At 40.1% G+C, this 15227-nt stretch overlaps 1 long non-coding RNA gene across 3 annotated transcripts in view; it reads right to left on the reverse strand.

Moving 5' to 3' along the window:
• LOC129650174 (uncharacterized) overlaps positions 1–15227 on the reverse strand; it is a 129761-nt gene that overhangs the window by 39585 nt on the left and 74949 nt on the right. For all 3 annotated transcript variants that reach the window (XR_008713648.1, XR_008713650.1, XR_008713649.1), the window contains 2 exons: positions 6021–6123; positions 3737–3787 (listed from right to left, as the gene is read on the reverse strand). This is a non-coding gene — a long non-coding RNA (uncharacterized LOC129650174). The remainder of the gene's footprint in view (positions 1–3736; positions 3788–6020; positions 6124–15227) is intronic.

Raw genomic sequence — 15227 nt, forward strand, 5'->3', positions numbered from 1 at the left:
AATCAACCAATTTAGTTCCAAGTAATTTGTTCTCATTTTATTGTACCTAATTGTGTAAATAATCATTACAGATCATATTAGTAACTAATTTTCTTGGGAGAAGGAGGAGAGTCTATATTCAAACTTCATTTTGACAAAGTCTGCCATAATATTACCAAGTACTATTCTAAGGGCTATGGGATTTATCTAAGGGCTATACGAATTCAATAAATCTTCTGACCTCACAATAATAATTGAAAATAATATTATCTTTATCACTTCACTGAATTAATAATTGAATACTGACTCACATTCTTCCCTGATTTAATTCTAAACCTGTGAGTTACCTTTTCCTGATAGCTATTCTCAAATGATCCTTTCATTGTACAGCTATAACTCTAATTTAACTCTTTTCAGATGTGTTTGAATTACAGATCAATTTTTTTTTCTACCAAATTCTACTACAATGTAAATTTACTTAAATATCTAAGTAAGTTTAAATACCTTATTCCAAGGCAATAAATGAATTCAGATAACCTTAGGATTGATGAACCAGGTGAAACTTAACCCAAATAATAATACTTTATATAATTTTGCTGATGTTGTATTCAGTCTATTTTGTTTCTATTGTATTATAATCCTCTAAAGGCAAGGATAGCACTTATTTTTCAAAATGTATTTCAAGTACTCACTGCAATTTTCAGTCCCTGCTGGTATTCAAATCAAGAAGAGTTGACCAAGCTGAGGCACCTGTGCTGGGGGTCCATTCATACCAGCATTTGGAGTCCAGAAGAGAGGAACCAACTACAATTGAAGATGCTTCTGAATTGACAAGGAAAGGTAAGGGCCAGAGGTTTGATTCCAAAATCAAGGCATCAGACAATGTCAAGGAGCAAGCCAGGTAAATAGAGGTTAAGTAAGAAAGTGAAAAGGGCAAGAAAAAGAAACAAAACAAAAAAAAAGAGGCAAGTCAAGGATCAAAAGCTGAGCAGAACCCAAGTGGGTACAAGGGCAGGACCTGAAACACCAGGGTCCTCTTGTGACCACAGCCCCTGCTCAAGGTTCGAGGCTCTCTGTCCTTATGGACTCTCAGGCAGACCAGAATGGACTTTGCATAAGCCATGGGACATTTTTCCTGGCCTAGAAGCTAAGTTACCTGGCCTAGTACGAAGTTACTTTTAGGCCTAACCTTGTAAGATGGGGACATCTCCTTTCAAGCAAAAGAATGAGGTCAGGAACCATTTATTTTTATAAGTTCAGAGAAAGGAAGAAAGAACACAAAGTATTTCCAAAGAGATCCAGGAATATTTCGTCTCATTTCTATTTTATTGATAAACACTTTACTTCTCACTGGTGGCTCAGATGGTAAACAATCTGCCTGCAGTATAGGAGATGCAGGTTCGATCCCTGGGTTGGGAAGACTGCCTGGAAAAAGGAAAGACTACCCACTCCAGTATTCTTGCCTGGAGAATTTCATGGATAGAGGAGTTTGGCAAGCTATAGTCCAGGAGGTTGCAAACAGTTGGCCATGACTGAGTGACTAACAACACTTTCCTTTTCCCAGCAGAACTTTGCTCCCTAGTACAGTGGCTTATGTGTATCTTTGTTGTCCGCTTTTTCTGTGACCTTTACCTGAGGTCTTTTCCTCTGGGAGAATGGTGAGGTGGTGAGGGAAGACATAAAGCTCTGAGTGTCCCCTAAGGGTTTGCATGTGGGGCTAAAATTCCCCTCTACTATAATCTTTCCTGGATTAACCCATCTACACTATATACCAACCAAAGGTGATGTGGTTGCTACCCACTGCCCCAAAAAGGCATATCAGTGGAAAATCAGAAGAAAACAGCTGTTCTAATCCATGCCATTATTTCTCTTATTTATCTGGGACCAGTAACAGGGACAACTCAGGTTCTCAAGTCCACAAATGAATGATGCATTAACATAGCTACAGAATCCTCTAAGACTTGATAGAACATCATTTCAAGTCACATTATGAACTAGACAAAGGAAGTTCCCCTAGTCTCTTCCCCATTTGTTAAGCATTATCAACATAACTGTACAAAAAAGGTCCTCATGACCCGGATAACCACAGTGGTGTGGTCACTCACCTAGAGTCAGACATCCTGGAGTGTGAAATCAAGTGGGACTTAGGAAGCATTACTATGAACAAAGCTAGTGGAGGTGATGGAATTCCAGCTGAGCTATTTCAAATCCTAAAAGATGATGCTGTTAAAGTGCTGCATTCAATGTGCCAGCAAATTTGGAAAACTCAGCAATGGCTATAGGATTGGAAAAGGTCAATTTTCATTCCAGTCCCAAAGAAGGGCAATGCCAAAGAAGGTTCAAACTGCCATATAACTTTGCTCTTTTCACATGTTAGTAAGGTAATGCTCAAAATTCTTCAAGCAAGGCTTCAACAGTAAAACTGAGAACTTCAAGATTACAAGCTGGATTTAGAAAAGACAGAGGAACCAGAAATCAAATTGCTAACATCCAATGGATCATAGGAAAAGCAAGGGAATTCCAGAAAAACATCTACTTCTGCTTCATTGACTATGCTAAAGCCTTTGACTGTGTGGATCACAACAAACTGTGGAAAATTCTTAAAGAGGTGGGAATACCAGACCACCTGACCTGCCTTCTGAGAAACCTGTATGCAAGTCAAAAAGCAACAGTTAGAACCAGACCTGGAACAGCAGACTAGTTCAAAATTGGGACAGGAGTATGTCAAGACTGTATATTATCATCCTGCTTATTTAACTTCTATAAGAATATGTCATGTGAAATGCCAGACTGGATGACTCACAGGTTGAATCAAGATTGCTGGGAGAAATGTCAATAACTTCAGATACTCAGATGATACCACTTTAATGACAGAAAGTTAAAAGGAACCAAAGAGGCTCTTGATGAAGGTGAAAGACAAGAGTGAAAAATCTGGCTTAAAACTCAACATTCAAAAAACTAAGATCATGGCATCTGGTCCCATCACTTCACAGCAAATAGATGGGGAAAAAACATAAACAGTGAGAGATTTTATTTTCTTGAGCTCCAAAATCACTGCAAATGGTGACTGCAGCCACGAAATTAAAAGACGCTTACTCCTTGGAAGAAAAGCTATGACCAACCTAGACAGCATATTAAAAAGCAGAGACATCACTTTGCCTATAGAGGTCTGTCTAGTCAAAGCTATGGTTTTTCCAGTAGTCATGTACAGATGTGAGTTGGACCATAAAGAAGGCTGAATGCCAAAGAATTTGTGCTTTTGAACTGCGGTGTTGGAGAAGACTCTTGAGAGTTCCTTGGACTGCAAGGAGGTCCAACCAGTCATCCTAAAGGAAATCAGTCCTGAATATTCACTGGAAGGACTGATGCTTAAGCTCAAACTCCAATACTTTGGCCACCTGATGTGAAGAGCCAACTCATCGGAAAAGACCCTGATGCTGGGAAAGATTGAGAATAGGAAGAGAAATGGGCGACAGAGAATAAGATGGTTGGATGACATCACCGACTCGATGGACATGAGTTTGAGCAAACTAAGGGAGACAGTGAAGGACAGGAAAGCCTGGCATGCTACAGTCCATGGGGTTGCAGAGTCGACAGACATGACTGAGTGACTGAACAGCACCAACAAATCAACAGAACAGAACAAAAGAAAAAACTCACTTGATTAGATTTCCAGAAGAATGCAAATAATAATAATATGTTAATAAAATGGGATATTACAATTAAGATAGCTCAGTAAACATACACATATACATACCTCTTCTCATTATTGATTCAGTTCCTTTTTAATCACAAGGAAATGAAAGTTCTGAAAAAAACCACAAAGGTCCCATTTAGTTGCCATATTCTCATCTTTTAGCAGCTATAGGCAGGGCTGCTTCCATTAGAATCAAGTAGCTGGTCAGAGGATTGAAGAATTCCAATTTAAAGTCTCTTATGTGTATTGCCTTTCCAAAAGTTACAGTATCACCTGAACACATAAAATGTCACAGCAGCAGATCTATATCCATATCCATACATTTTAGACAAGAAGATTGGCTAGTGTCTAAATATCAAGTTCCTTATACTGAAATATTTCAAAACACAATCCGTGGAAATTAAAGATGTGTTTAGCAAGGATGGGAATAGTAGGCAAACAGAGAGGTGTCCCCACAAAACTAAAGTAGCTCCATTTTAAAAAGTATTTTATATATATGTGATATATAGATATAGGGTCTCCTCAGAATATCTTATTTGCAAAACAGGTTCTGATCTTCCTGAAAGAAACTGGAAACTATTGTCATATAAAATAATGTTTCCCAAGCTGAAGTAGTGCTTCCAGAGTATTTCCAATAAATGTCTCATAATCAAGAATCACATGGCTGTACAGCTGTAGATCTTGGGGGCATTGGAGGGTAGGGAGGCTGGGAAAGGACAGCAAAATCCCTTCCCTCTGAGAAAATCAAAGAAAAAAGCTTCATGGTTTCTATTCATCAAGTGCAATCAATTAATCCATGCTAGTTGACCAGTGACCATCACCTCTGAACTTAAAACTCAAGTGGCCACCCAGGAATTTCACTTCTGGATATTTATTTGAGGGAAGAGAAAGACTAAGTCCACAAAAAGCCTTCTATGGGAATGTTCACGGTAAATTTATTTATCATAACTCCAAGCTGGAATCAGCTCAGATGCCCATCAGCAGGACAAACTGTAGTATGTCCACACCAATCATTTGGCAATAAAAATGAAACTATGGATACATGCCAAAATAGGAAAAAATAATCTCAAAGCTATTGTGTGGAGTCAAAAAAGCCAGACCAGATAAAAATCACTATGCATTGCATGATTCCATTCATAGGAAGTTCTAGACTCTAAATCTAATGTATGGCAGAAAAAAATCAGAACAGTGGTGACTTCAGGGAAGGTTGACAGGGAAGGGGCACAAAGGAAGTTTCTAGATTGATGGAAACATTCTACATTTTGATTGAGGTATAGGTTATACGACTATATTTGTTGAAACTGGTCAAACTATATACTTCAGAGTTGTGTGTTTCCCTGTATGAACACTTTATCTCAACAGATTGAACTTGTGGGGAAAATATGCATCTGAAAAATTAGATATGAGAAAAATTATAAGAAAGTGGTTTTAAAACCTTATGAGCTCAGAGTAGAAAACAATTTTTTTAATTAATTTTAATTGAAGGATAATTACTTTCCAAAATTGTGATGGTTTTTGCCATACATCAACATGAATTGGCCACAGCTATAAATGTGTTTCCCCCATTCTGAACACCCCTCCCTCTTCCTCCCGACCCTATGCTTCTGGGTTGTCCCAGAGCACCAGCTTTGGGTGCCCTGCTTATTAAACAAGATATACTAAGTTCTATATAGAAAATATTGACCAATATCCTTATTAAAATTTAAAATCTGTGTGATGAGGAACACACAGGAAAAAGTCAATTCAGAAATGACCAATAAACATTCAAAAGGATGCATGACCTCAGGAGTAATCAGGTGAACACAAGTTGTTAAAAAAGAAACTATTTCACACCTATCATGTGATGATAATTTCAGTCTTATGAGCTGGTAAAGCTGTGGGATTATAAATCATACTGCATTGTGGGATTGTCCAGCAGTTTGGCCATTTTAGTAAAAAAGCACATTCTAGTACCTGGTCACTGAATTTCTCTTATAGATCCTAAGAAAGTCAGACATGTGTACAGGGAGCATATGCAAGCATGGTTATTATAGCAGTGTTTATATTACTGAAAAAATGGTTTCCACCTGACTGTCCATTAAAAAAGAGATGTATAAGTAAAAGGTGACATAGACTCATCTGATGTAATATTACATGGTAGTTAAAAAGTTTAAACTAGATCAACATATATCAAGATGGATAGATTTCAAAAACATAAATTTATTCCTTAGTTTTATAGACACATATTTATATTCAAATCTGTAAAAGCTGGATCTTGATATTGGCTACATCTTGGGAGCAGAGAGTGGAAAAGTGAAGTCATTACTGAAAGGGATTCTATCTGAAATGTCTTATTTAAAAATACCTGGAAGGGGAATTCCTTGGTGGTCCAGTGGTTAGACTTCACACTCCCAATGCAGGGGCATGGGTTTGATCCCTGGTTGGGGAGTTAAGACCCTGCATATCACCTGGTGTGACCAAAAAGATAAAAATAAATAAGTAAAATACCTGGAAGAAGCATCATTATATAAATAAATGAATCTTGATTCATTTCTCACACCTTAAACAGAGGTTAACTCCAAATGACTCATAAACATTTGGGTGTTAATTCTAGTTTATTACTCTGGGATAGGCAAATTAGTTCTAAGGTATGACACCTAAAGCACAAGCCATAAGAGAAAACTGGCGTGCTGCGATTCATGGGGTCGCAAAGAGTCGGACACGACTGAGCGACTGAACTGAACTGAACTGAATGATTAAATTGGATTTCATCAACATGCTTTTGCTTTGTGAAAGACACTACTAAAAACATGAAAAGACAAGTCATAGAATGGAAGCAAATATTTGCAAATCACATATCAGACAGAAAACTTATGTACAGAATTTATGAAGAGTTATCAAAATTCAACAAGAAGAAAATAACTGATTTTTTTTTGTTCAATGAGCAAAAATTTGAATAGACACTTCACTAAAGACGATGTGTGCTATGCTTAGTCACTCAGTCATGTCTAACTCTAGCGGTCCCATGGACTGTAGCCTGCTGGGATCCTCTGTCCATGGGGGTTCTCCAGGCAAGAATACTGGAGTGGGTTGCCATGCCCTCCTCCAGGGGATCTTCCCAACCCAGGGACTGAATCCAGATCTCCGGCCTTGTAGGCAGATTCTTTACCATCTGAGCCACCAGGGAAGCTCTCCCTATGCTATATGGTTCAGTCCAGTTCAGTCGCTCAGTCGTGTCCGACTCTTTGCAACCCCATGGACTGCAGCACGCCAGGCCTCCCTGTCCATCAACAAATCCTGGAGCTTACTCAAACTCATGTGCATCGAGTCGGGTGATGCCATCCAATCATCTCATCCTCTGTCGTCCCCTTCTCCTCTTGCCCTCAATCTTTCCCAGAATCAGGGCCTTTTCAAATGAGTCAGCTCTTCGCATCAGGTGGCCAAAGTATTGGAATTTCAGTTTCAATATCAGTCCTTCCAAAGAATATTCAGGACTAATTTCCTTTAGGATGGACTGGTTGGATCTCCTTGCAGTCCAAGAGACACTCAAGAGTCTTCTCCAACACAACAGATCAAAAGCATCAGTTCTTTTGTGCTCAGCTTGCTTTATAGTCCAACTCTCACACCATACATGACTACTGGAAAAACTATAGCCTTGACTAGACGGACCTTTGTTGACAAAGTAATGTGTCTGCTTTTTAATATGCTGTCTAGGTTGGTCATAACTTTCCTTCCAAGGAGTAAGCGTCTTTTAATTTCATGGCTGCAATCACCATCTGCAGTGATTTTGGAGCCAAAAAAATAAAGTCTGACACTGTTTCCCCATCTATTTGCCATGAAGTGATGGGATCAGATGTCATAATCTTAGTTTTCTGAATGTTGAACTTTAAGCCAAGTTTTTCACTCTCCTCTTTCATCAAGAGGCTCTTTAGTTCTTCTTCGCTTTCTGCCATAAGGGTGATGTCATATGCATATCTGAGGTTATTGATATTTCTCCCTGCAATCTTGATTCCAGCTTGTGCTTCCTCCAGCCCAGCATTTCTCATGATGTATTCTGCATACAAGTTAAATAAGTAGGGTGACAATATACAGCCTTGACACATAACTTTACCTATTTGGAACCAGTCAGTTGTTCCGTGTCCAGTTCTAACTGTTGCTTCTTGATCTGCATACAGATTTCTCAAGAGGCAGGTCAGGTGGTCTGGTATTCCCATCTCTTTCAGAATTTTCCAGTTTGTTGTGATCCACACAGTCAAAGGTTTTAGCATAGTTAATAAAGCAGAAATAGATGTTTGTCTGGAACTCTGTTCCTTTTTCCATGATCCAGCGGATGTTGGCAATTTGATCTCTGGTTCCTCTGCCTTTTCTAAAACCAGTTTGAACATCTGGAAGTTCACAGTTCACGTATTGCTGAAGCCTGGCTTGGAGAATTTTGAGCATCACTTTGCTAACGTGTGAGATGAGTGCAATTGCACGGTAGTTTGAGCATTCTTTGGCATTGCCTTTCTTAGGGATTGGAATGAAAACTGACCTTTTCCAGTCTTGTGGCCACTGCTGAATTTTCCAAATTTGCTGGTATATTGAGTATAGCACTTTCACAGAATCATCTTTTAGGATTTGAAATAGCTCCACTGGAATTCCATCACCTCCACTAGCTTTGTTTGTAGTGATGCTTCCTAAGGTCCACTTGCCTTCACATTCCAGGATGTCTGGCTCTAGGTGAGTGATCACATCATCATGATTATCTGGGTTGTGAAGATCTTTTTTGTACAGTTCTTCTGTGTATTCTTGCCACCTCTTAATATCTTCTGCTTCTGTTAGGTCCATACGATTTCTGTCCTTTATTGAGCCCATCTTTGCATAAAATGTTCCCTTGGTATTTCTAATTTTCTTGAGGAGGTCTCTAGTCTTTCCCATTCTATTGTTTTCCTCTAATTCTTTGGGCTGAAAACAACACCCAGTTGTGGATGTGACTGGTGATAGAAGTAAGGTCTGATGCTGTAAAGAGCAATATTGCATAGGAACCTGGAATGTCAGGTCCATGAATCAAGGCAAATTGGAAGTAGTCAAACAGAAGATGGCAAGAGTGAACGTAGACATTCTAGGAATCAGCAAACTAAAATGGACTGGAATGAGTGAATTTAACTCAGATGACCATTATATCTACTACTGTGCACAAGAATCCCTTAGAAGAAATGGAGTAGCCATCACAGTCAACAAAAGAGTCTGAAATACAGTACTTGGATGCAATCTCAAAAATGACAGAATGATCTCTGTTCGTTTCCAAGGCAAACCATTCAATATCATAGTAATCCAAATCTATGCCCTGACCAGTAATGCTGAAGAAGCTGAAGTTGAACGGTTCTATGAAGACCAACAAGACCTTCTAGAACTAACACCCCCCTCCAAAAGATGTCCTTTTCATTATAGGGGACTGGAATGCAAAAGTAGGAAGTCAAGAAACACCTGGAGTAACAGGCAAATTTGGCTTTGGAGTACAGAATGAAGCAGGGCAAAGGCTAATAGATTTTTGCCAAGAAAATGCACTGGTCATAGCAAACACCCTCTTCCAACAACACAAGAGAAGACTCTACACGTGGACATCACCAGATGGCCAACACCAAAATCATATTGATTATATTCTTTGCAGCCAAAGATGGAGAAGCTCTATACAGTCAGCAAAACAAGACCAGGAGCAGACTACGGCTCAGATCATGAACTCCTTATTGCCAAATTCAGACTTAAATTGAAGAAAGTGGGGAAAACCACTAGACCATTCAGGTATGACCTAAATCATATCCCTTATGCCTATACAGTGGAAGTGAGAAATAGATTTAAGGGACTAGATCTGATAGAGTGCCTGATGAACTATGGATGGAGGTTTATGACATTGTACATGAGACAGTATCAAGACCATCCCCAAGAAAAAGAAATGCAAAAAAACAAAATGGCCATCTGAGGAGGCCTTACAAATAGCTGTGAAAAGAAGAGAAGTGAAAAGCAAAGGAGAAAAGGAAAGATATACCCATTTGAATGCAGAGTTCCAAAGAATAGTAAGGAGAGACAAGAAAGCTTTCTTCGGTGATCAATGCTATACAGTAGGTCTTTGTATATCTGTTTCATATTCAGTAGTATGTTTTTATTAATCCCAAATTCCTAATTTTTCCCTCCCCACTGCTTTCCTATTTTATAACCATAAATTTGTTTTCTATGTCTATAAGTCTATTTCTGTTTTGTAAATAAGTTCATTTGTATTATTTTTTTAAGATTCCACATATAAGTAATGTCACTGGCATGGGTTGCCATGCCCTACTCCAGGGGATCTTCCCAGCCCAGGGACTGAATGCAGCTCTCCCTCAATGCAGGAGGATTCTTTACCATCTGAGCCACCAGCAAAGCCCAAAGGCAATATGTGGATAGGCTAATAAGTACATTAAAGATGCTCAACATCACTGGATGTTCAGTTCAGTTCAGTAGCTCAGTCATGTCCGACTCTTTGCGACCCCATGAACTGCAGCACGCCAGGCCTCCCTGTCCATCACCAACTCCCGGAGTTCACTCAGACTCACATCCATCGAGTTGGTGATGCCATCCAGCCACGGAAATGCAAATTAAAATCCCAAAGAGAACGCACTTAACAGAATAGCTTTTGATAAAAAAAAGAATGTGACAATTCCTTGCAGATGGGGATAAGGGGCACCTGGAATCTCGGGTATGTTGCTGGAAAATCAGTAGTCCAGCTACTTTGGAAAGCTTCAGGCAAAGAAGCATAGGTGCTGCTGTTGAAATGACAGCCACTGAGGAAGCAGTAAGAACAAGAGGATATGGGTGGTGTACCCGCAGTGTCTGTTTCCACCCCCATATTACTGTATGTCACTTCCCACTTTACCAAGGGCTCTGACCGATTCCTGTAAGGAGGTCAATCTAGCCATAAAAGGTCACTCTTTCATATACCACAAGGCTTTTCCCATAACCTTGACTAAGGAACACAAAAAATAGGAAAGAAAACAGGGTGTCTGTCACCAAACTGGAGACACAGTCAAACCAATAGCCTACACAGCAATGTCCTGTGTATTTAGAGGTAAGCCTGCTCTGTCCTTGGAGAAGAATGACCACATTCCACTCTGTATATGGAATGTTACTCAACAGATGTGAAAATTGCTTTTGTAGATTGAGGTTACTGAGTGAGTCTAGTGAAAAGGTAGAAAGAGGGTGAGGGAGATGAAGGAAAGGGAAAGAACAAAAGCCCCTACATTTCTGCCAGTGCCTCATCCAGCTCATGAGTTCCTCTCCCAGGGCAGGGCAGATTCTCTCTATATGGAGGGAGGTCCAGAATGATTTCTTCATGCAGTTTAAAGTCCCCTGGAAACTTGTGCCCACCTCTGCATCTCCTCCACAAGTTCATCTAGATCTGCTGCCCTGCACCAAATGTTATTTGTATCTCTGCTGCTGCTGCTAAGTCGCATCAGTCGTGTCCGACCCCATAGACGGCAGCCTACCAGGCTCTCCCGTCTCTGGGATTCTCCAGGCAAGAACATTGGAGTGGGTTGCCATTTCCTTCTCCAATGCATGAAAGTGAAAAGTGAAAGTGAAGTTGCTCAGTTGTGTCCGACTCTTAGCGACCCTATGGACTGCAGCCTACCAGGCTCCTCTGTCCATGGGATTTTCCAGGCAAGAGTACTGGAGTGGGGTGCCATTGCCTTCTCCTTATTTGTATCTCTAGGAGATTTAAATACTGGTCATGATGCCATCCACTATAGTAGACAATGATGGGAAAAAAAAATTAGACAAGGACCCACTTGATTTTCTCTCTTTTCTCTGACAACTCTACTAGGTAACTGTTAAAAACCATCTTTAGTACATAAAATTTGCATGAAATAAAATGCATGCATTTTAACAAATGCATATTGCCATACATAAGTACCACTATAGTTAAGATAACAAATCATTTCTATCATGCCCAAACATGCCCTTTGCAGCCAATCTCTGCCCCAGGAAACCACAGCTCTACTTTCCGTTATTACAGTTTAGTCTTGCGTTTTCTAGGATTTCATATAAATGGGATTATAGATTATAGTGTTTTTAGATCTGTTCTTTTGCTCAGTCTAATTTTTGAAGTTCATTCATTTTATTGTGCATGTTAGTTCAGTATAAGAGTTCACTCCTTTTATACTGAATAATATTCCAGATCATTTTTAAGTGTAAGAACAACATTTTCACATCTGGATTAAGAGATAGACAGGAGATAGCAAGCTTAAATGCCTAGAAGCCAGGCAAGTAATGTAAATGGCAGGAAGGGGCTGTGTGAGAAAGTTTATTCTTGAAATGCTAGGCCTCCTTGTTATATCTTTGTTTTCCAAAGAAATATTTTTCCTTCAACTTTGGGGAAAAGATAAGAATAAGTATGATGGTAAATGGCAACTGGCGCTTGGCCTTGATATGGCAGGGGGCAGAAAGGAAAGTAGGGGAGAGTGGCAGTTTTAGAATCCGCATACTAAAGGGAGCAACTTTACTAGGTGGGAATGGGGAACCAGGTTTGAAATGTTATTGTCCTGGAGAAGTAGGAAATCTGGGCTTGCATGTGAAATCTCCTGAGTTTTTAATTTCAGAAATAAATTTGAATTTTGTTAAACACTGAAACAGGACCCCACCCCTACCCCCACCTGGGAGGCATTGTTTTCGTCCTCCGGACAGACTAAAAGCCAGCCCAAGCCACCCACCCTGGCTTGCCTTCTGTGGCATCACCCTGGTCCTGGGAGAACCTCCCACCTAGAGGAAGGCCCAGGGTTGGCTTACCTCACCAGGTCACTGTAGAAACAGGAAAAAAGAAAAGCAAAAGTCTTTCCAAGGTCCCAAGAAGAAGAAAGGGGTCCATTTTGTTCTACATCTAGTATTAAGGTCTCCTGTGGAAACACTAATGGGGACAAAGGGAAAGCCTTTTGCACCCCCTAGGGGTTAGCTTGTACAGAAACAGCCTTAGCGTAAGTGCTTTTTTCCAGAGGTGGCTCAGACTGTAAAGAATCTGCCTGCAATGCAGGAGACCCAGGTTCAATTCCTGGGTTGGGAAGATCCCCTGGAGGAGGAAATGGCAACCGTCTCCAGTATTCTTGCCTGGAGAATCCCATGGACAGAGGAGCCTGGCAGGCTGCAGTCCATGGAGTAGCAAATTGTTGGACACGACTGAGCAACTAACATTTAAACCTTAAACTTAAGGAATAAAAATAATAGGTAATATTTTTGAGTCTTTAGTGGCATCAGACACTGTTATTGGCTGTTCACATAAATTATCCCTTTTAACCCTAGGAGGCAGGCAATATTGCTACCTGCATTTTACAGAAGAGAAATTTACCTTATCCAGTGGTGTGGTTGCTCATGCCTTCAGCCTCAATATAATTTCTTCACTTGGCTTTCAGGATGCCATATGTTTTCTCATCTGCCTCCCATGTCACTGGTTCTTCCTCCTCAGTCTTTATTGTAATCCTCCTGTTCCCCAAGACTTATTGATTTTGGTGTATCCCAGTGACAGTGACTCCCGAATGTCTATCTTGTAGGTGACCAAACTCTCTCCTGAACTGTGGGCCCGTATATGCAGCTCCCTACTTGGCACGTTCACTTGGATGCCTCACTGACATGTCAAATTTAATATACCCAAAAGTGACATTCTCATTTTCTCCCACAAATCAATCCCATCGGAGGCATCCTCCCAACTGCTCCTACTCCAAACTTTGGTCTCACTACTGGCTCCTCACACTCACACCACTTCCTTCCACCCCCACAGCCACCACCCTGGTTTGAGGCATCATAATTTCTCACCTGGATTATCGCTGCAGTATCCTACTTGGTCCTCTTGTTCCAGAATGGGCTATTTAAGAGACTATTCCCAACACAAAAACCAGAGTGATCTTTCTATGCTGTAACTCAGATGGAATAATTTCTCTGCCTAAACTCCTCCCAGGGCTTCCCATTTCATCCAGACTAAATACCAGGTTCCTTCAATGGCCAGTGAGGTCCTCTACCAGCAGGGTTGCTTCTGGATCTACCTCCGACCTCGTCTTCTGTTTAACTCTCTCTTCATGACTCCACTCCTATCACGCTGGTATCCATGCTATGCCTTGCATATCCCTGGTTTGTTTCTGCCATAAAACTTTCACCCTGGCTCATCCATCTGCCTGAAACATTCTTCCCCCAGAAATCCACTTACCTGACTAATTTATCTGCAAATCTTTACTCAAGTGTCATCTCCTCTATTAAAAATGGCAATCTGTCTGTAAGCACAACTCCTTGCCATGCTTTACTTTTCCTTAGCATTTGATAACTTTCCAACATATCAATATTATGAAATATATTTATTATGCTTTTAGTTATATTTCTCTCTCACTAGCTCCAAAAAGGCAGGGTTTTTTTTTTTAATCATTTTGTCTGTTCCTATGTACATTTTATAATTAGCTTGTCAATTTTTTTTGTACTCATTTATTTTTAAAATTTTTATAATTGTGTAGTCACTAAGTTGTGTCAGAATATTTTTTTCAAATTAATTCATTTAATTGGAGGGTAATTACTTTCCAATGTTGTGATGGTTTTTGCCATACATCAACATAAATTGGCCATAGGCATACATGTGTCTCCCCCATCCTGAATCCTACTTCGACCTCCCTCCCCAACCTATCACTCTGGGTTGCCCCAGAGCACTGGCTCTGGCTGCCCAAGGCAAGGGTTTTTATCTGTTTTGTTTACGAACATACTGCAAACACATAGATCAGTCCCTGAAACATAATTGAAATATTTGTTGAATGAAGAAGACATGGAAGGATTATGTACCTTGTCCTAAGTGTTTTAATAATCCATTTGAGAAGTAAACATGAATGATAAACAATTGTTTTCTCCTTATAGTCAATTTGGGCAGTGTCTATGGGGATGAATGCTGGTTACCAGCATCTAGAGCCCCTCCCCGCCATTTAAAGAAGTAACATACAATAAACATGCTATGTGTATGACTCACTTCTTCTGGAGTAAAGCAGAGTTCCCATCAGTAACATCACCCACAAAACTGGGCATTGTTTTCTTTACCCAATTTACTTTGGGAATATAATGCTAAGTTACGTGTAGTATTTTTCCATACATCGAAAAGCGATATGCAGTCTGTGGTGTATGTTTTTATATACTATTTGAGGTTTAAAGATGAATTCCTAGAAGTTATAACTCACAAAAGGAAATCTTGTAAAATTCTGTGAAATGGATTTTCTATAACTAGGTCAATGAGTTAGGCTGACTTGCCATCTGATATATCAAAAATCTTGATAAAAGATGCAGCAAATGGCTCTGCTTCGCACTTTCTGAATTTCCTGCCATTGTAATTCTCACTGAGAGGCAAGTGACAGCTTCCTGTAGTAAGAACTTCAGGGCCCTGGCTTGCCCACCGTTGTTTGTCACTGGGATGAGTAGCACAGGGCTCTGGCAATATATTCTTCATGTCCTCTACTTAGCTGGTCAAACCCAAGCTAACCAATTATAGAATCTGTCTCTCAACCCCAACTGTAGACTGTCTTCCAAAGATCCAGGCTTCTGAAAGAAA

Source organism: Bubalus kerabau, chromosome 4 (assembly GCF_029407905.1).
Source record: "Bubalus kerabau isolate K-KA32 ecotype Philippines breed swamp buffalo chromosome 4, PCC_UOA_SB_1v2, whole genome shotgun sequence".
Lineage (NCBI taxonomy): Eukaryota > Metazoa > Chordata > Mammalia > Artiodactyla > Bovidae > Bubalus > Bubalus kerabau.